Consider the following 22568-nt stretch of genomic DNA (forward strand, 5'->3'; position numbering starts at 1 on the left):
ACTCTCTAGAGTAAAGGGAAAATAAGACATAGCCACCAAAATAAAAATAAAGGAGATATTAGAGGGAAACAATCAGTAAACAAATAGCAAATAGCAGAGGAATGAAGAAAATGTAAAAGAGAAGGAGAAATAGGAAAGGACTTTGGAACATGGCAGTAGAAGAGAAATAACACATTTAAAGAAACCTCATTAAAACAGAGTTGTTTGGCAACTATCTATCTGTAAGGAAGGACTTCTGAAATTCAGGACATTTATTTTACCCATTTGAAATGAAGCACTCAAGGCAATTTTTTTTTGCATTTCTCAGGATTAGCAAATCAAGCAACATCATGAAAATATACATATTTCTAACCCATATCAGAGACATACAGCTGGGTTTTAATTTAAAAGAGTTCACTGTAAATAACTTCCAATTTTAGTAGTTTGTCATTACTTTTATCCCCGATGTACACATATGTATGGTTTCTATAATACAGAAAAAGAGAACCAAAACAAATTTTTCTCAAGAGTTCCAGGACTTGTCTTTAGGAGACTCAGATTCTCCAAAGCCATCAGTTCATCCCTCTGTATTTGCTTATCAGAGTTAAGAGGGTCCTGCAGCAGAACTCACCTTCAAGAACTCAGCACAAGCGCTTGTCTCACTTTGGAAGGAAGCTGCTCCATCTCATGAAGGTTGGTTGTAAGGAGTGCTCTCTACCAGGTTTAAGTTCTTAAGACAAAGTGAATTAATTTGCACCTGCTTAAAGCTTTTCAATTTGTATAGCAGCTATGTCAGTGGTCCTTGCACCTATAAAATTTACATTCAAAGTAGCAAAACTGTTTTGAAAATGTATCATAGTGTGAAATTCTTCCCAGGTCTTGCTGCTATTCAGAAACACAAAGTAGGAAAATGGTATGTGGGAATTGGTAAAGCATAAAACAAGAAAATAGTCTTTTCTCTAAATAAGACATTTGTGGTCATGGCAAAAGGAAAGGAAAACCCTGTATACAGATCTGTATGGACATACTTCTTAACTTTAGGGGCATTAGAAGATGTGTTAATAACAGCTATAGAAGATATGCTTGATACTAGAGGAGCTAGAAGTTAAAAAATGCATGGTTAGGGCTGCATTCCAAGTCTGAGTAACTACATATTGGCCATTCAGCTCTGCTGGATTTCTCTGGTACAACAGTAGTCTTAATTCTCTAACAGGAGCTGTTATAATCCAACTTGAATCTACCAGATTAGTTGCCTAAATGTCTGAGAAAGAGGCAATGATGTAAACCGCAGCTTTTTATGCATGTAAATGAGGTTGTAACAAAGATTTTAGGAGATTCTTATTGCATTTTTTGTTCCTGCAAAGATGCACACGTGTGCCCTAATGGATTTGTGCAAACTCTTCTCGTCAGTCACTTTGCCAGCCAAGAGGATAAGGGCAACCACATCAATCCCACTTAGGCCTATGCACCCACCAGACACTGGCCAGCAGGTGTCCAGGAAAGCTGGTTAGAACAGTTTTGATACTTTATCAGGAAGGAGCAATGTGGCCCAGGTTCATCTTGAACCAAAATGTCAGTTTCCATGCATAAATAAATAAAATAAAATGCTTTATGCAAAGAACAAAGCTGTCCAAGACTGCAGGAAAGTGACTCATGATGAGTACTTGTTGGAATATCTTCTGGGAAATGGGGTCCCCTGGAAGGGAGATTCTGGTTGGGATCCCTGACCAGGCAGGACTTAGCAGACTCCAAGTAGAGCTGTTGTGGTTTCCTGGCTGGTTAAGAGGAAGCCATTAATTGTACAATTGCAAGGTTGTGAACACTGTGAAGGTTGTCACACCAAAAACCAACCGACCTATCAACCAAAACCAAAGAAACAGTTTGTTTTGGGCTGTGAAAACAGGGAAAATGGAATTGCTAGGAGGTTCCATACTGATATTTTATTACTGACATTTTTAGCCTAATAAGTGTGGCAGGTCAACCAGGCTTGCCTTGTGAATAAAGTCAGGAGTGATGATCCTCATAAAAATTTCAGCTAAATTGAGAATTCAACTACTGAATTTGAATGTCTGCATTTTTTTTTTCTTTTTTGCTAGTCCCAACCACAGTGTTTTGTACTAATTAAAAATGCACCCTTATTTACTCTTTATTTTTGTCCCTCTATATTTAGAGATTCCAATATCTCAAGTGGTTTTTCACCCACAATGTCAATTGATGTCAGCCAGACCATCAGTTGCTCAACAAACAAATCATATATTTCAGAGTCTAACTGAGGATTTAGGTGTCTAATACTGGAAATGTCAAACATAAGAATATTTTTCAGTGCCCTGTCTGCCAAATCCTGCATCATATGCAAATTCTCAGCAATTTACAGCTCCCATCCCCAAAAACTGGAGCAATTTAGATGTAGAACTGTATGCATTATAGAGGAATAAATCAAGCCTGTTAAATGCCAGGGAATCTCTGCTTCCATTGGAACAGCCAGGGATCATAGGAAGAGGAGAAGAGACAAAAGAAACCATCCATGCATAGGTAGCAGGTCACAGATTATCATATAGATCATACAAATTTGACTCACCTGTGAGTCAATTAAAAGAAAAAGGAAATGTGGGTTGTATTGAGAAACCTCAGAAATTCCAACTCATTTCCTGAAAAGATGTCCTTCAGAGTATTTTGGGTTACCCTCTGGATTATGAATGTTAGCATATCTCCCAGGTCCTATGTCAGAAGAGAGTGTTACACCAGATCTGAAAGCCCTGTGGGGTGGTTGCTGAAACACACTGCAGGGAGAAGAATTTTGGCAATCACCAAATTTCTCAGAAAAGGAAAACTGAGATGATCAACAATGTTAAAAGACAGCATGGTATAAGGCTACGAAGAGAAACAGCTCTCCAGATGACCCAGATTTAGTTGAGCTTTACTGGACTTCACAGATTGTTTAAGTCAGAGGGCAATAAAATGCTTATTAAATTACAAATTAATTGATTTTATAGCCGTTTTTATTTATTCATTACACCAAGACTCTGTCTTTCAGAATTCTGAAACCTCAGATGTTTAAGTGATTGACTTCATTCTAGTGCATGATTGTGCCATCCTATTGTACTGAATATAGATCAATGCAATAACATATTTTTTTATGTTACTTTGGATGATTTCATTTGGGCTTTTTTGTTATTTTATTGCCACCTGTATCTTCAACAAAGCTTGGCCAAAGCTGAAGTGGCCTTAGTTCTGTAATGCTTTTATACTAACTGAGATATTGCTCCATTTGCTTAATGTCTAGGTATGTGGCCAACAGCTTGAAATGTAGTTCCTATAATGGGAACCAGTATCCCCCTCAGATCAGCTGGCAGGTGATCTCAGTCTTGTTTCAGACATTCCCAATATAATTATAGCAAATTTGCTAAGAATGAATGCATGTCAGTTTAGTTTAATTCAGACATTTTAAGTCCTTAAATCTTGGAATGCATTTGCTCAGCATGCTTTCTCTACCCCATTATCCTGTTTAAACTGTTAAAGCCCTTGGCCACTCTTATAGCATAAATCAACATGCCAAAAGGCTATTCAAATCAACTAAACCTATTGTTGAAATTCTGTGTAACCTTTAGAGCAGTGAAGTCCTTTGTTCATGGATTTTTACAAGGAAAAACACATAAATATTAAAACTGTGCTCTTACCATTTTCCTAGGAGGAGAGAAAAACATTTCACATGCTCTTAAATGTAATTTTATTTATGGAAAACAAAAGAAATTATCTTGACCTGGTAATTACTTTGCTTCTATTCAAACAAATTTCTGTGGTTTATGTCTTCCCATTAAAAAATCTGAAGTTCTGCTGTTTTGACAATTCTGCTGTGGTTCTTACCTTTTTCTTTTTTAAAACTTTAGTACATCTTCCCCTGACTCTGTTGTGGTATACATAGGTATCCAGAAACATGATATCTGAGGGGATAACAAAAGATGCTGTCAAGAGCCTTTAGAAAACTAGAAGTCTTAAAAACTTGCTGCTTGATCGTTGTACATCCTTGATGGGCACTATGGGAATAAGCTATAAATTTGGCTTCTAGAAGATGCTTCTATTAAAAAAAAAAAAAAAAAAGTAACTACTGCTATCTTTACAACTTTAAATTAATTTTATTGGGCTTCCTGTCAAAGATGTTTTTCATGTATCTTGGATGTATGGTTTTGAATTATTTAGAAGAATATCTGTGTGGAATCCAAATCAGCTGCAATTTGAAAAAAAAAAAAAATAAAATAGAGTTTTGAGACAAAAAAACAGACTATGTATGTGGAGCCAGAAAAAAATAGTGCAAATGATATAAAAATACCTGGTTAAAAAGATTTTCAGGTGAAAATTTTAACTGACTAATATTGCTACCAAAAAAGAGAGAAATGTCTGGTTTTGGAGAAAATTCAATATAAACCATAGAGGATCTCACAGAAAATGCATTGGGCCGTGTTGAAAACTCCATGAGTTTTGGGGTTTTTCTCTGGTAACTTTATCTTTTCAATGGAAAAATAAATGTGACGAACTCTTTTAAATGTAAATGGTGTGTGTCTCTCACAGTACATAAAATCAGAAACACACCACAAAATGTGTTTTTCTCTGGAAGACAAAGGTTCTGTTAGCTCAAAGTAAACCAGTGAAAAAGAAACATGCTTTTTTTTTTTCAACCTTTTTCCTTCAGAAAACATGAACTTCATTAGCTGTCATCTGACACCAGAAAATGTGAGCTAGGGGGATAGCTGGTTTATATGCTTGGAGTGACTTAACAAGAAGCAAGAATCAACATTTTTTATTTTCCTTTTATTTTTACAAAAATTCAAATTTTGCCATTGATAACTCCTTAGCATGCAGGTATTTTTCATATTTAAAACATATGACCAAAAGTTTGTCCCACAATTTCATTTTCAAATTAATTAAAAAACTATTTCTTTAAAAGTTTTGTTTTGTATCTAAGGGAAAGTAATATTTTGAAGCACAGTCTGGTTTGATTTTATTTGTTGGAAGAAATAAATCTCAATGGAAACTAAGAAAGTATGACAGTTCCAACCTGCCAGTTCTAATCCAGTGTTTTGAATGCTTGCAATTGTCTGATGAGAAAGAACTGTACAGAAAATATAAATGGTTATTTATGCTTACAATAAATAAGAAAGCACTCTACAAGGATACAGATCTGTTTCTTTTTCTGCCCACCTCCCTGTCTCCACTGAAAAGTTCTCATCAGCTCTGTAACCAGTTTTTCAACACCACCTTATGCCCTCCCACCCTCCTTCTTTGAAGCTTCTACTGGGAGCTTCCCTGTCCCCCCCTCATTTCACACTTCTAGGGGAAAAAAAAATAAGAGTCAGAAGATTGTTTGGACTTACTTTTTGTTACCTGGAAGAGAATTCTAATTATTGAGACAAAGCCTTGCAGGGTCTTTGAAAGCATTTCACTGCTGAGTGCTGTCAGCTCTTCAAATCCAAGGAGGGAAGATAAGCTGACATTGAATGGCTTTAGATTGGTACAGTGTCCTCCAGAGGGATAAGCAAGAGAAGCATTGCTGTAGTCTGTTTTCTGAGCACTCAAAGAATGGCTGGACTGGAACAGGAGGTGTGGAAGCTGGGCTTGATTCTGGAAATGACCAGACTGAGTGGCTCAGGCTACAAATACCAGTAAGTTAGCAAAATGGTCAAGCAGGAGGGATATCAGCCAAGACTTGTTTCACACACTGCAAGGCACAGATGCTCTAAAGCAGTCTATTGCCACTATTAAGCACAAGAGTTACTCCATTAAAAGCAGTATTGAGTTCTTGCTGAGGAATGTGTACAGCTGGCAATACTCTCTGTTTTGCCAAGGTTATTGATAGCCTTGTGTCAGCCTTAAGCCCATTGGCCTGTGATACATGCTTGTGGAATAAGTAGTTAAAAACATGGACAAAACCTATCTGGGAGGAAGCTGCCAATCACTGTACTCTTCAAATCACATGTACATTTATGGTATATAAATGTCTCTTCAAAGGTGTCTCTTCCACAACCCATGGAAACCCCTGGGTCCCTATGGCTGTTCCTAAATGAGCCATGGGAAGAATTAAAACTCTTGCAGTGTATGAGCTGAGTGTATGTCAGAATGCCTGACAGCCTGAGATCCAGCATGTACTTGTTCCACTGTGTTATTTGCAACTGTGGATGGAGAACTAAACTTGGTAACGCAGGATGGAAATTCAGATTATTAAAGGGCAAATCTCCTCCATGTGCAAACCAACAGACAAGCCAAAATTTAAGCCATTACCCACCCGCTTGCTACCTTTGCAGTGACTGGACTGAAAATGTGGGTGTTCTTTGAAAAGCAGTTGCAGTAGCTAAGCCAGTAGGTCAGGCAAGCAATGGTTCTGTTATAGCAATAAGATTGGATTGGCTGAAACAAAGACAAAGATAGAAAAAATTATTCTTCCAAGAAATACTAATAACCAAGTAATCTATGTTTTTTCCTAAAGAATCACAGAAGCTACATTCAGGAGGAATTTGGAGATCATAAACATAAAAATGTCTCCATATAGCAACACTTCATTCAGCTACAATTCAAGTCCCTATCCTTCTCCTTTCTCTGTTCTTAGGCATATGCAGAGAGCAAGACCATGTTCCAGATGCCCCATTTTTGAAGCTCCTCTGGGCCTGTGCTGTCCCACAGTATCACTGCTGAGAGGTGTTGAAGTCAGCTGAAGAATCCTTTTTTCTCTAGAGGCAGGTACAGACACCATAGAGATGGTTTGTCCTAAAGGGAGGGGTGGTGTAGTCTGCCTGAGAAGAATCCCACAGCCAGGGGAGAGTGGTGAAAAGAGCCTTTGCTCTCAGCATCACCCTCTGACTTTCTCTCCACAAGCACAGTAACATTTTAAAGCTGTTGTTATCTTCTAAAGGTTAAAGATTTGAGGATTACCTTGCAAAAGAATAAGGGAGTGGAACAAAATGTTGTAACACTTTTCACAAGCCAGACCTTTTTGAAAACACATTCTTCACTGAAAGATTTCTTTTTTCTATCTTTCTAGATTTCTTCTGGATTGCAATGGAATATTTTAACATTAAAATTGGGTCATTAAAAGTTGCATTTATTGAAAAATAAATAATTTTCTACAATCTCTTTTGGTTTTTTTATTCCTATGTTTCTCAATACTTGAAAATTTGGGGTGAGGAGTACTTGTGTAGCACAGCTGATGTTTTTCACCAAGTCATACTTTAAATTTGATTTCCACTTTCATTTAATCTAAGGTATCCTACTTCCTATACTTCCTTTTCCTGAAAGAAAAAGTTTGGCCCCAAATAAACTTTCATTTCACTATTTTTTTTACACCATATTTACAGTTAAAATTTGTTTTGCATTTTTATAAAGTTCTGGAAGATTTACTAGCCATGAATTCCCTCACAATCCTTTTTTACATTGTCTGCCAGACCATACTTCTAATTGAGTTTTATGCTCCTAAGGAGAGGATTTAAACATGCCACATCTCTATTATACCCATTCTTTCAACTCTAAATCACTCCTCTCTCAATTTGAGACAGGCAGTCTGTCTGAAAGGAGATTAAGAAATGATATTATTAGAGATAAAAATTGCTTCTTGTGTGCTCCAGCAAAAGAGAAGAAAGCTCCTGTGACTTCCAGCCAGAGAAAGGACTGAAACTTCCAGCTTAATTCCAGAAATACCTAGCACAAAATATCCATGTGAGTGATTACTGGCCCTGAATATATAATTGTCAGTAATACTGTAACATGTGGCTATATATAGTATATTCATATACAGTACACTGCTGCTTACAATTTTTATTCTGATCAAATTCTCATTTTAAGTACTTCCTTGCTTTAAAATAATCAGATGCCACAGCTTTGTAATTGATACTGTTTTTCACTAACTTTCTACCATTTATTTTTGTTCCTAATTAGTGTTTCTCTTCACAAGAACAAATACTTGTACATGTATTTTTCTCCAGTGAGACTCTCAAAACTAGAGAGTATGAAGGAAGAAATCCTTTCCAATTGTTTTGGCAATTTTTCTATAATGCCATTTTCACTCTGGAGTTTTCACTCAGGTTGTGGTTCCATTCTCTTAGGTACTCTACTCAGATTCAAAGTAAGATCCCAGAACTTCTTCAGGATATCCCCTGAAAAATTCAGTATTATTCCTCTGCCCCTTCTTATCTTTTTAGTTCAATTGAAGTTTCTAGGAGTTCTGAATTTCTGCAATCTCTATTAACTTACAGAATATCTAACTTGTGTGTAATTAAGCATAGAAAATGCAAATTTGGTTCTGTTGCTTATTACAATTCTTAGTTTTAAGCTCAATGCTTGTGGGCAACAATCACTCTCCAGATATGTTCACAGACCCATACATGATGGCTACATTGCAGTAGCAGGGAGTTTGTAATGTCTGATGACATAATGGACTATCAGGGTTAACAGGGGTGATTTATTCTCATTACTATTTGACTAGATCCTGTAAAGGTTAGATCACATAGAATTGTACAACTTTTTTTAGAGGGATCATTTCTGTATGTAAAAGCCTAGCTAAATACTTTAAAAGCAATCTGATCTTTTTGTGCTCATTTCAGAAAGCCACTAAGTTAATGAAAAGCAGAAATTTGAATTTCCATTTGCCAAGTATTGTTTGTTTCTGTAATACTTTTAATGTCATTTAAAACAATAGTAAGTTAATGAGCTGTAAGGCTTATACAGCAATCTTATAATATTGAGAATTTATCTCTAACAAAAGCATACAGAAAACGGTTCACTAGAGCATGACATAACCTTTGAACAGTTATGATTTTCTGCATATCTATGATGATTTTCATTTTTATAAATATTTAGAGAAATTTAAAATAACTTGGTAGACAAATAGCTTCTCTGAAACAATTATGTCTTGCTTTCTAAAATTCTGTTTAAACTTGTTCCAGGGTACTAGTTGACACTACATTTTTTAAAATGTTGTTTCTTTCATGCAGTGATCTGAATTTTTGGCATAGGTCTCTAAAATCAGGCACATTCCTGACTGTGTAAGTAATAAATGTATGTATATTTTATACTCGATATGCGCATGTATATTTCTAGCATATGGATAAATGTAGATGTATATGTCTGTACATGATAAAGAAATGTGTTTTAGATTGAGAAATAACTTCTCTGTCCTCATATCTCATTCCTAAACTGGATACAGGAGAACCCTATAAAAAATTGGTCCAATTTTTTTTTTTTTTATGACCAGTTTTAGTCCAATTTTTCAAGACGTAGCAACAACAAATCAGAATTTGGTTTCTAATTTTTTCAGAGATCTTAACTGGCATTGCACCGATCAATTGATTAGTTAGGCTTTTTTTGATGTGGAAATCTGAGACATAACTTTCTAATTTTGTTATTCTTACTGTGTTTGGGCCATCTTTTATTTTGTGTTTGTTTAGTCCAGGATACCTATTCTTTTGAAGGCACTGCTAGATTTTATTGCCACTTCAGACAGTCTTGCCACTAATTTCTAGCTGTGAAATCAATGGTACAAAAAATCATATTTAACTTCTGCTTTTTTTTCCAACATTTCCCATTACCTATATGTTAACTAGACCTCATTTTGAGGCAGTTTTTGGCCTTATATGCATATAAAATATTTGGACAAATATAGCTAAGCCTTCAGGTCTACTTCTTTATTCTTTCCAGACACATTATATCATTCTTTCTAAATCTGAAGTTACTTTCCATGCTGACTTCATTTCCAGCAGCATTGAGAGTCAGCAGGCTCCAAGGTACTAGAATTTGCCTATAGATTGGAATGTATCATCATCAATGCATACCAACTCACCATGTTTTCCATATGTGAAAGGTAGAATGCATTCTCTGTTTCCTTCGTGCTGATTTTTGGGCTGAATCATAATCAAAAGCATCACCAGTAATGTGCTGTTCTTCTTCTGATACACTTGGAGTCCACATGCACTGGGTTGTCCAAGACAAGGCAAGGACCACTTGCTGTGAGGTTTCAGCTTTAGAACTAAGTCTAAGCAGATGGAGAATTCTGCCATTCTTAGCACACTGAATGAGTTTATACTTATTGTACAGCACCCCACTCTTAAACTGCTAAGAATTGAATATACTAAATTATCTGCCAAAATTGCAAGCTGAAGAGACAATGAAATCCAGAAAACCCAATGCTTAAGTAGTTAATTTTGGGTCTTTAATATATTCTTTCTTATCTTATTATATCTTTAATATAATCTGTATTATTTAAAAGGGTAAATTGCACAAAAAGTCATAAAGTATTTTCAAGCAGAACACGAATTTAATAATGTTTCTTAAAATTTTCATGAATTCTCTTTCTGTGATTTAGAAATTAGACCACTTTCTTACTTTCTTAACAAAATGTTTCCATGGACATAATCATGAAGAAAGCCCTATGTTAACATATTTTAAACTTTGATATATGAAGATGTAGAAAACTATCTCAAATTATGAAACAATTTCAATGACAGGTGTGAGAAAAAGAGGAATACTAGATGAGTAGATTAAGATTTTCAAAATGTTACCGAAGAAGAGATATTATAGTTATTTTTCCAGTTTGTTCAAGACAACATAGGAATAGAGAAAAATCCACAAGTTCATAATGCTTCGCATTCCCTTTCTGCTTGACTACCTTTTGCTTTTGGCTTCACTTCCCTGCCACTACTCCCAGTGCTTTAAGGAACATTAACGAAAACTTTTGAGCAATACATGTTATTGTCTGTTTATCCCGCAAATTCACTGAGTGGCGAAATGCCTCATCATCAGGTCATCTAGGAAATCTGATTTTCATTCTAGGCTGGTGCTGTTATCTTCTGCTTTAAGCACCATAGTCACAACTAATATAACTATAGAAAAGTGTATTTTTTTACAAGAAATTAAGAAAGAAAGCATAGTTAGCTTTTCAAAGGTACCTAACTAACAGTTAAAATTACTTAAGAATTTGCTGATGAGAAGATAACACTCAGAGGAAGCTATACCCATTAGGACCCCTTTGAAAAACATCAAAATTGATGAGATATTTGTTGTTAGCAAAAATAAAACCCAAAACCTGGAACGTAGAAAAAAAATCCAGTTTACTTGTAGAGCATCCCTTTCATTGAAGCTCTATTAAAATATCTTTTGAAAGAGGTAAGTATGGTTGGTTTTAAATGTTGTCCATTTTTCTTCCCAAAATGAAAGGTTAAGTGTACTGGAAAATGTCCCATGACATCTCCTATTTTTATTTTTTTAATGTATTGATTTTTTGCTGCCAATTTAAAAAACAGCAACTGCTTTATTTAAACTGTCTGTGATTCAGAAAATTAGAAAGATCATTCAAAAGCACAAGCTGGACATTCTTGCAGTGATATTATTTAAAAGTGAAATGCTTGTTTCCAAATAATGGTTGATAGGGTTTGCCATCTGAGATGTGATATATGTTGCTTTCTTGAAATGGATTGCTCCTTCATTAAACATCAGACAATTATCTAAGTATCTCCTTTTGAAGAAGGGAGCCGAGTTTTCTAAATGTTTATCATAAACTTTTGAGAAATTAACCTTTATTTGTCATGTTGAGTCAGCAACTCATCTTTTACAGATATTTGAGATTTTTCTTCAGTTGCAACTACTTACAGAATAATTTTTTTCACTGTAAAGCATATTTAGAGCAAACAAAATAGCAAATGTATTTGTAGCCAGTTGTCTAAAAGCTATGATTGATGAAATGAAAATATTTTTTTCTTATTTCACAAAAGAGGTACTAGAAGATGACATCAGGGACCTGGACTGCTCAGGGCCAATGGGACAGTACAACCCTTCTAACAATTTTGGAAGAAGCATTTGAAAATATTGCACCTTCATAGAGAAACACCTCTTTTATGTCAATGTTGATATAGCCATTCTTGTTCTTTCAGGGAGACACTGTATCATTTGTCACTTGATAGTTCCTTGGAGTAAAAAGATGGAACATTAATTCATTTGTTAAGGAAGGGTATGTTGAGTTGTGCTGGTAGCCAGAGAGATTTTTATGTTACAGTGAAATACAATAGAGTGATCACTTATACAGACAAAAAATTACTTTCCAAGACTCATTTCCCATAGGTGTTGGTGCACTTGTTCCCATTTGTACTGAGCAGGTGAGTGCTCAGTTCAAAGGACAAGAGCTAAAATAAGTTCTTTTGGGTTTTCTTCCCACTTTGCTGCTTGATAGAAAACACTTTCACACACTTCTGAGCTGCCATTCAGCAGCACATAGAGAATATTACAGATTGTGTTAAGTGTCAATTAGAGATAATTACAACCTCGGTGACCTGTCTTACCACTAAAACACTTAGCAGACTTTATTTTGTCTTTACAACATGGAGACTGGGAGCACAATTCTGATCCCAATGACACTGTGGTAAATCAGGAGACACTGCAGTGAAGCCAGCTGAATTACAACCTCATAAATATGATGTAAGGTAGCAAAGGAAATCAGATGCTTTACTTATACATTGGTTCTGATTTTACAAAACTTTCTATTTTCCATCCTACTCTTGAGAGTTTTCAAAGACAATAACTCGGGACATGTCAGCCAATAGATGCAGTGGGGTTCCATTGTTCTCCATGTCAGACAATGAGAGAAAACTAATAGGAGATAATCCTGTGGAAATACTTGTAATTTCCAAGCATAAAAAACTTAATCAAATACCTCTACTTCTGTCACCTAAAGCTGCCCATGGCTTGAACTTTCAACAATGCCATAGAGCACTCATCCTGTTGGTCTGTGGCCTCAGGAGACAGGACTTTCTATAAAAGTAACAACCAAGAATTTCACTTACTTTGGGTCCTCTAGGACAGTGAAAGATTTCAGCACCCAATTCAGCCATCTATGATCAAAAATATGTCCTAGTTTCATTGTTTATACTCTGCAAGTTTGTCACAGCTTTCTCATTCTCCCTCCTAGTCCCCCTGCCAATGTCTCGTGGTTTCACATTTTGTATGCAGCAGGCAGTCCTTTCCCCAAATCAGTGAGCAACAATATTGGCTGCCATTCCTAATTTCAGACAGTTCATTTGCTATTTCCCTGCTTGAAATCCAGAGGATAGCTTTTCCCCCTATAAATGAAACCAGGTGAATTCCCCAGCAGGTTTGGTATAGTTCCTGTGACCAATAATTACCTGCTGTTATTACCATGCCCATTATGTTAACCACTGCATTTCCTTCCATTTGCATTTCAGACAGGAATAACTTCTTTAACTGGAAGTATAATGCACAGAAAATTATTTTAGATGAGCTGCTTTGGCTTCCTTTGCCATTTACCATAGATATTTGTGAAAATTGTCATTGCATTACTAAAAAAAATAAAATAAAATTAAGGACATTACCAGATTCATGCAGTCTTTTATGTGTATTTGCATCTTCCTTCACCAGTGTTTGCTATTATATTGTGCAAACTGGTTTGTAGGGAATTTAATTTACACAGTTGTGTCACATAAGCATGCAGATATTTCTGGCAAATGGCCCTGAACATTTTCACACTCTTATTGACTTTCCTTTTCTGGAAGTCCAAGCACTGGCTAATGAAAAGCCTCACAAGTAGGCACCATAGAGGGCTGCCAAAGCTCTGTTATGTAATGTTCTCTGCTTTTGGGATTGGAAATAGAGTGGTGTACATCAATTGCTAAAGGCCACAAACTGGAGATCCCCCTTTCTTGAATCTTTTACGTGCCTCTGAATCTGCCTTTCAGCTTCAGTTATGTCATTTTAAGACCTGATTGCCCAGTTCCCTGCCTGCTCAGAGCCTTTCTGTGATCAGCTTCCTGTGACTTCATTTTCACACACTGTACTGACTTCCAATTGACCTTGATCTGAGTTACAGGATATTAGTACCATGGAAAATCAGCAACCTGGCATTTAGGAATGTCATCAACATGAGCAACATGTCTGAAGCCAGTGGAAATTCCACTGTCAACTTTCCTGGGCTCCTACAACAGGTTCTTTGATTAAAAGAGGGATATAATGTGTCTCATATGAGTATTATACAGATCAATTAATGCTGTAGGCACTTAGAAGATTCATAAGACTCAGTTATGGCTATCACAGTTACCATTGCCAGCTAGCAACCACAAAGCAATTTTAAACTAATTTATAAAGCCTTCCCTTGCAAAGTGCTGCAGACAGCCAGTTCAAGTACTCTTCAGACTCACCAGCATAGCTTGTTGCTCAACATTTTCAGCATCAAAGTCACAGCTTAATACTTTAGCCCTCTTGTAGAAGTATTTACATTTATGAGAATGGTGAAAATTAGAATTTTTTTTCAGGGTAATGGCCACTTCTTGAGGTTGAATTGGCAACCTTCATAAGTTGTATATGTGACAGGAGCATAAAAGAAAATAAAGCCAAGCATGCCTGCTGTTAGAACAGTATGGCTGTGGTTTTCTCAATTGAGGCAGCCAGGATTCATATTAAATCTGCATTTTAAGCCCTGGGTTTCTGGTTCTCTTCCTAATTTTGAAAATGAATAATTCTGTGGCTAAGCATTTTGCTTCCTGCATATTTTTTTCAGCTCCATAACTGGTCCCAGGAACTTCTTTCTGTGGTGGGTAGTTAGTACCATGATTTTTATTAATTCCTTTTCTTCCAAAATGTCTTTCACACTTTTTCCCTGAAAGTGGCCTCTACTATATAATATCAATATACAATATGAATTTCTGCTTACATTACTATATGAGAAGACACATCTTTGCCATTTGGTAGGTCAGAACAAAGCATCCCTGGCATGGTGAAAAGTGTTTGTCACATTCAACCACATTTTATAGCCTCTCAGTTAGTGACATATAACCTTGTTCTAACTATTTTTGTACCTTTTATTAAAACTTCAGAACAAAATGTAGCTGCCTGAACAAGCATGCTGAAGAAAATTACAGAACATCATCCAGGATGAAAACAGTCAATAAGGAAAAATAAGTTCAGTCATCTCAAAGAAGGCAGGATCCTTTTCTTCCCAAAATTAAAGTATACTGATAATTTACTTCAATGATGTGCAATACTGACTGCATCCACTTACACCTGAGCATGCAAGTTGTCCTAAAAGTAATGGGCAGCTGACAGGTGAAGTCATGGGGAAAGTGATAACTGTACAGTTTTCCTTCAGAGGAAGGGCACACTGGATATGAAAAAAGGCTCTAATTAGCTAAAATCATCTGTGGGAGCTTGTCATAGGAATCTTGTAGAGACCAGGAGGTTATTGAGTGGAGAGGGACAGACCATGCCCAGGCAGGAATTCCAAGAGCTGATATTTCCTCAGTGCTTTTTAAAATAATTTTATTACATCATAAATAATCTCTTTTAAGCACGCTCAGATAAATCTAGAACTCTTAAATATGGAACCATTAATTTGGATAAAGAAAAAATTATGATATTAACTTAAAATGGAACTGAATCTGTTTTTTTCAGAGTCATCACTGCTTAAATGATTTTAAAGTACACTTTGCCTATAATTTATTCTTTCACCTGCTGGTTTTAGATAACAAGCAAAATACTAAAGTAAAGAATTCTTACTTGCCATTTCCAGCTCTCTTAACACCAGAAAGGAGGAATAAGGCTGATATTTACATAGAAACTCAGAGAGATCTCAGTATTTTGAAGAAGCTACTACAGTAATGATTGCTAACGCTTAAAAACCAAGACAGAAACAAGAAGCTACTACAGTAATGATTGCTAACGCTTAAAAACCAAGACAGAAACAAGCAAAAGAGTTAAGAACCCTCAATAACAAAAAGAACATTCTCATTAGGGAAGCCATTATAAAGTGGCATGTCCAGAATTGTTGCAGTTCAGAGCTGCACACTTAAAAAGCTAGTTATTGTTAATTCTCTGCCTGCTTTCCAAGGCTGTCTCAGGTCTCTCTAAACAGTCAGCCCTTCACAGGATGCAAATTAGCAGGTTATAGCTTGTGTGTCACAGAAACTGATGTAGCTGAGTACTCCTTCATATCACACAGCTTCGTTTCTAGGTGCTGAAATCAGGCATCAAGAATTAAATTAAGGCTTTACGCAGAATGTAGCAACAAAAAAGATTAAGGAAAGAAAGAAGGAAGACCTGTGCTGTAAACAGTGCAAACACTTCAGATTCAAAATGATTGCCAGAAGTTCTGCAGAACTTTTAATAAGTAGAAGTCTAGCCATCTTGTTAAACCAAAGGTATTAGAAGTATGGTCTCATTTTCAAAAGGCCTATACAGCAAACTAGAGTGGGATCATGTGATTTTGGCTCAATCCCTGGTACATCTTTGTGTCATCTACTTTGCTCCTTTTACTTTGATATTGGATACCACCAAAGAAATCATGTTGTGTGGTTTGAAAACCTTATAGAACTGAGAAGTGTGATCTTCTGTGATTATTCTTAAGGAATTTCTTTAACTTGTCTGGAAAGTTCACAGTACGTGTCAACCTGAGCACAAAATATTGTTGTGAAATTTAAGTGAATTTTATAAAACAACCAATTTTCAGCTTTAAAATCTTAATAACTTGCTGGTCTCAAAATATCCATCAATGCATCTGCTTAAAAGCAGGGTTTTTAATAAACATAAACACAAATGTAACCATAACCATAACAACAACTATTATTATTACTTTTTTTTTTAGAGGCATGGAGAATTACACCAAATAGTTGAATTACTGACAAGAGAAGTATGAATTTGAATTGATAAAAAAGAGTTTTTTCTTAATATTTTGGCAATTTTTTCAAAAAATGCTGTGTATGGAAGTATTTTCTCTTACTATAATTTATTTGGGATGTTAGAAGAAGAGTAGCTCTTCATTAAGGATACCCTTCAATCTGAAGCTCATTTCTTTCCTCTCAGTGATGTTGAATGCAGTAGAACTTTTTAACAATTAATTTTCTCTTCTGGCTTAAAAAAAGTTAAGTAGGACTGACATTTAAGTTTATTCATAGCAATAGATAATCATGATTAAAGCTTCTTATAAGAAGCAAAATGTTGTTTAACCTAAAAGAAGTAATTCTGTAGACAAATATTCCTGAAATGCTGGTAATATTTTAGAATTAGTATCTGGCAAAATATTTTCAAACACAGGTTAAATATTTTGAAACATATTAGCTATTTGAAGGAATTAACCATGTATGAACTTTGCTTATGAAATTAATTTGCTGCAGATGGTAAATATTATATTGAATCTGTTTGGTGTGAGAACAGTGAAACATTTGGCACCATAGTATGAAATTAAGCTGTGTTTGTCCATGACAGCTTAAGTATTTTAAACTTTTCATGTTTTTTTACCAAGTCTTATTGTGTGGGTCTTCTGAGATATCTATCTCTTAACACCGCTGGGACAGGTGGCCAAAAAATGGCATGTTGGTGTCTAGAAAATGAGAATAGTTAGAAAGATGTTGGTTCAACCATGCAAATTCTCTGCATTTAAGAAAACTGACCTTAATGAAGCCTATCAATAATCAAGGACATAGCAGCAATGAAGAAAGAGGGAAATTAGAAGGGTAAAAATGGACTTTCAAGAAAAGAATTAAAGAGTTTTAAAACCAATACCCAGAAGCCATGAAAATACAATTTGAAGATGACTGTAATAGAACCAACAGATCTTCTAAATCCCTACAAAGCAGTGAGGGAAGATAAGAATACTGCTGAGAAGTTAAATGACTTTTTACATTAGTTTTTACTCAAGAATTTTTGTAAGATTACTATGAAACCTGCTGTTTTCTGATATATAACAATGTGATGCTACTAAAGCCCTACATGCTGCAAAAGGTTTTCTGTAACTTTATGCATAACAATCAAAATGTATGAAACCTCAAAATTATACCCCCCTAAATTTTTCCTTATTGCATAGAAAGACAGGAGAAAAAATAGTGCCTCATATATTCAAGAAACTGAACTACTGATCATGAAGTTTATTGTCTCTTTCAAGAAAGTTTTCTGGGTCATTAACTTATCACCAAAAAATATGAATTTTTTTACAACTTCTCTCAAGTACCTTGAGATTGCCATATTTTAAAAGGAGAAAAAAAGCTTCACTAGCCAATCACTTGTTAAAAAAATTATAAAATCCCAAACAACATATTTTCTTTAGACATTCATAAATTCTGATTCCTCAGGACAGGGTACTTAATATTTTCCTGTATGTGTGGAATAAAGCAAGATCAAAAAACACCTACCAGAAAGAAAAAGAAGAAAAAAAGAAGTTTAGGATAATACAGACTACTCTCATTATAGAATAAAGGATAAAATGATTGACTGAACTTTCTCATTAGAGCTTCACTTGTTCTTACTACTGAACTGGGAGGGAGGGCAGTGAAACAGAAATCTGAGAAGTGCAGGAAAAACTTTCTAATATTCAGTTATAAGGGCAAACATGAAGAATTTAAGGGGGAGGAGATGAACTAGAAGAATGAATACCAGAAAAACAAAATTTATCATTGACAATGATGGTGAATGGAACTACCTGATAAAATGTGGGGGTACAATGCAGCTGTCTGTATTAACCATATCTAAATTAAAACAATGGAGCCCTAAGCATCCCACAGGTTTCTTAGCAGAGGTCATCATTAATGGGCTACTGGAAACATGAGAAGTAATATGTCACATTGCAATATATGAAAACAACTTGAATTATTGCAAAGAGACAAGGTAGCACCTTTATTGAAAACAATATTTTTTTCCAGAATACTACCTGTAATAAAGGTACACTTTAAAAGAGGATGTGAAAAAGCAGTTGAAAAGCAGAAAAAATCAGCATAAAACAATGAATAGGTTTACATATGTATGTCATGAATAATAGTGTTAAATTGAAAAACTTTTTTTTTCTGTTATAATCAAGAATAAGAGGCACTCGTAAGTGAAAAAATCTGAATCTGAAACAATAAAACAGTTTTTTATATGCTACGAGCAAAATTATAAAATGCTTTACTAATGGAAATAATTCACAAAAAAAAAGTATAGAAATGTGTCAATCATGACTACTTAATGTTGTTAGCAATTTTTAAAGGGATATTTATTGTTACCTTAATGTTTTAACTCGGGCTGTAACAGTAAGAACAGGAGATTTCCTCAGATTACTTTGCCTCAAAGGCATTTTAAATTTCTCTCAAGTACCTTGAATCAGCCACATTAGGAGACATACATGACCTTTCATGGTCATTCCTACATTCTGGTGTTTCATTGCAGCATATAAATAAAAACTGATGGAGAGGAAAATCAGAAACACAAGATCGAAAATACAGCAGAAATATATTTATATTTAACAGTAGTATCTATCATTTTACTGAAGGAAAGGCAGTTCCTCTTTTACAGAGCACATGAAAGTTAGTGTCTTTCATCATGAGGAAGAGAGGGCTTGAAGTGTGACAAATTATGTGTGAGGAACAGAGCTGGAACTTATCAGGTTCATGAGGAAAAAATCAATTTTATCCGGTTGACATTTAATTGTGGTAGACTGTTTATCGTACATTTTTGTGTATGTCATTATTTTTCATAGCATTCAAACCTCATATATTCAAAAATAAACTTTAATGTATTAAATCCTAATCCAAAACTTCCTAACCTTCACTGTTGTTGTATAAGAAAAACAGTCTTTGCATCCAAGAGCTTGTGACTGTACTCCACCAGCAGGAATCTTCTTTCCAGATAAGAACTTTGAAAGTACAAATTCTTTCTTCTACATCCTGAGTCTTTTGGTGTTAGTTAATATCTGAAAAGCCAATCTGAGATACAAACCTGTTGGAAAATTAAGTCTGTAAGGCTCTCCTAGATTCTGAGCAGTACCAGTTTTGCAATTAGTTTTGCACTCACTTCTTTAAGATCAATTTGCCCATATCTGCATGGATTGTTAAAAATCCACAGACTCAAAAGTTCTCTGCAGAGCTGCAGCTGTAAGGTTTAACTTTGTGTAAAAATATACTAAGATGAATCAACTTTTTGTGTTTGTTTGTTTCAGTAATATATAAACCTAAATTTTGATAATAAATCATGTCAGTATTTAGTCAGTAGGTACTTACAATTTATGCACCTAAAATTAGTATACTAAATGTTTGATGAAATAGGAAACAGCTGTCTGGTCAAGAGCTTGTAGTAGATGTTTTTATCTTGGATCAAAAGCACCATTGTTTTGCCTGCAATTTTCTAACTATTTCTATGCAATTTTCTATTTTCTAAATAGGGAAGCAAACGTGCTGCTCTTATCACTTAATGATTCCTCCAAGTTGGAGGACAGAAATGCTTTTTTATCAGGCATTGGAAAGCACATATATATATGTGAAGAGGACCTGTGATCTCACACCTAAAGGACTGTACTCAGAAGAAATTAAAAGTACAATCTGAAAGTTTATCTCTAATTATCACTTTCAAATGTTCAATATAAACATTCTATGTCGTGTACAGAAGGTTACACTACACTACACTACAAGATTCTTCACTAGCACAGAAATGCACATGCTCTCACCCACCAGCTCTCTGCTTTGTTGCAAACTGTCAATAGTTAAGCATTTGCTGTGATTTAGCTAATGTCCTTTTACCATATAAAATGCAATCCAATTCATTGTGTATGTGCTTGAAAGGGAAAGAGACACAAGTGATTTGCTACTAAGCCTTTTTTCTTCATTTCATATTGCTAAAGCTGTCTCTGGAGAAATAAAGAGGCTTTTTTCTCTTCTTTCTTATAATGGGATTCTAATGAGAACTTTAATTAGTATCATGAATTTTTTTCCTTACATCTAGATTTTAAAGTAATCATGCAGTATTTCTCAGTCATGATTTTCTATTGTATCTCTATCATGTTATTTCTCTAAGATAATTTTCATAATACTGTTTTATTTCAGATTTCGTTAACCCATTTTATTGCCACTGTAATTGACTTCAAAATAGACAAGTATCATCAGATTCTTGTTAGTGGATTGATTGACAGTCACCAGCTGGAATATTTTCTCAATTACAGCTGTGTGTAATGATTTTGGTAGAAAGGCCATGTCTCTATCAGTGTAGGCATGAAGTGGTCATCACAAGAGAGGCTGTTCCTCCTCCCTTTAGTTATTTCTTGATGTTTTTTACAAAAAAAAAAAAATTTTGGAAAAATCCTTTTTAATTTCTTTCCCACCTTTTGTCTGTTTGTTTGTTTCCTGTAGCATGTGCCATTCCTTTTGAGATTAAAACAAAATATTTTTACCAGAACACATATTTTTGACACAAACTCTGCTTGAGTTAACTTCTTGGGATTTATTATAAAACCTCACATTTAATGGACCTAGTCCTGTAGATGTCACACACTTTTTTGACAGCCTGGAATGCTATTTCATCTGTCCTTGAATACATGAGCCTGGGAGATAAGAGATATGCAAAATCACTATTAAAAGCCTCTATATTTTTGTCATTACTTTTCTGGAATACATGTTTCATAGTCATTAAAAAAAAAAAAAAGAAGCAATTACCACTAAGTAAGTCCATGAAAAACAGCCCAGGAAAGCAGATTTTCCAGTGTTTTATTGCAGCCTTAGAAATCCTCTATACCATTTTCTGCAGGGATGTAGCAAATAAAAAATAAACTGAAGTTGGTAATTAGAGAAATTTAGCCGAAAATTGTTCAGCTTATTAAGCATTTAATTTTGTGTAGAAAGTGAGAAATCATTAGCACTTTTATTATCCTGAGTGTAAAAAATCCAAACACTTCTGGAAAGGAGGCTGTGCAATTGTCTTTAAAAGATTTGGTAGTCATGTGCTTTCCTGAAATGTTTATGTAGCCTAACTAAACCTGTAGTTTGACTTCCACAATAAAACTACCAATTGGTGACAGCAATTGCACAGGTGGCCTAAAAACCCCTTCAAGTTGTCCCTTGCTCTTCACTAGCAAACAAGGCTTCTGTTTCTATTTTGAAGGTTGGACTGAGTCTGCTGTAAAAGGTTTTCTTGGTAAAACATTGTTTTACCAGAAATAACAGAGAGCATCATACCTGGCATCCTCCAGTGAGAAGGACTTGCCCTTGCTAAGTGATGCTGCCACCCTCACTGCTGCCTTGGCCTCCTGAGGGACATCCTTCATCTTCCTGCACACAAGGAGCTGATCTGCCCTGAGACCATTTGGGCTGGCCTGGCTGGGGTAGCTGCCTTCACATCAGGGTGGGAGAGTGTGTTGTCAGCCCTGCATATAGATCTCTTAGTTCCAAACAATAATCAGGAGAACAAAACAATTTTAAAAGTACAAGAAAACATTTAAATCAAAGTCAAAATGTGGGAAAAGTATCAAGCTCTAATTTAAATTACAGTCTGAGCTGCTTCAAGTGGATATGTGTTTTGACAGTGTATAAAGAAAGAGTGTATAAAGACTGAAGGTTTTTCTCTTGATAAAAAGTGTTTATCATTTGAACTGCAGAAAGGAGCAAGCTTGTTGTTAAATGTGTGCATTTCTCACCATAATTCTGTAACTCCCAAAGTCACACATCAATTCAAGCTGCTCTGGTAGAAATAGTTCCCATGTCTCCTGATGCAGAGTCTGGTATCTTATCCTAGAAGTCCAAACCCCCTCTGTTAATAAGATGTTTACAGAAGTTTATTCCTTCAGGTCAGGAGATTGAACCCACTCCAATCTACTAACACCC

This window comes from Serinus canaria, chromosome 2 (assembly GCF_022539315.1).
Source record: "Serinus canaria isolate serCan28SL12 chromosome 2, serCan2020, whole genome shotgun sequence".
Lineage (NCBI taxonomy): Eukaryota > Metazoa > Chordata > Aves > Passeriformes > Fringillidae > Serinus > Serinus canaria.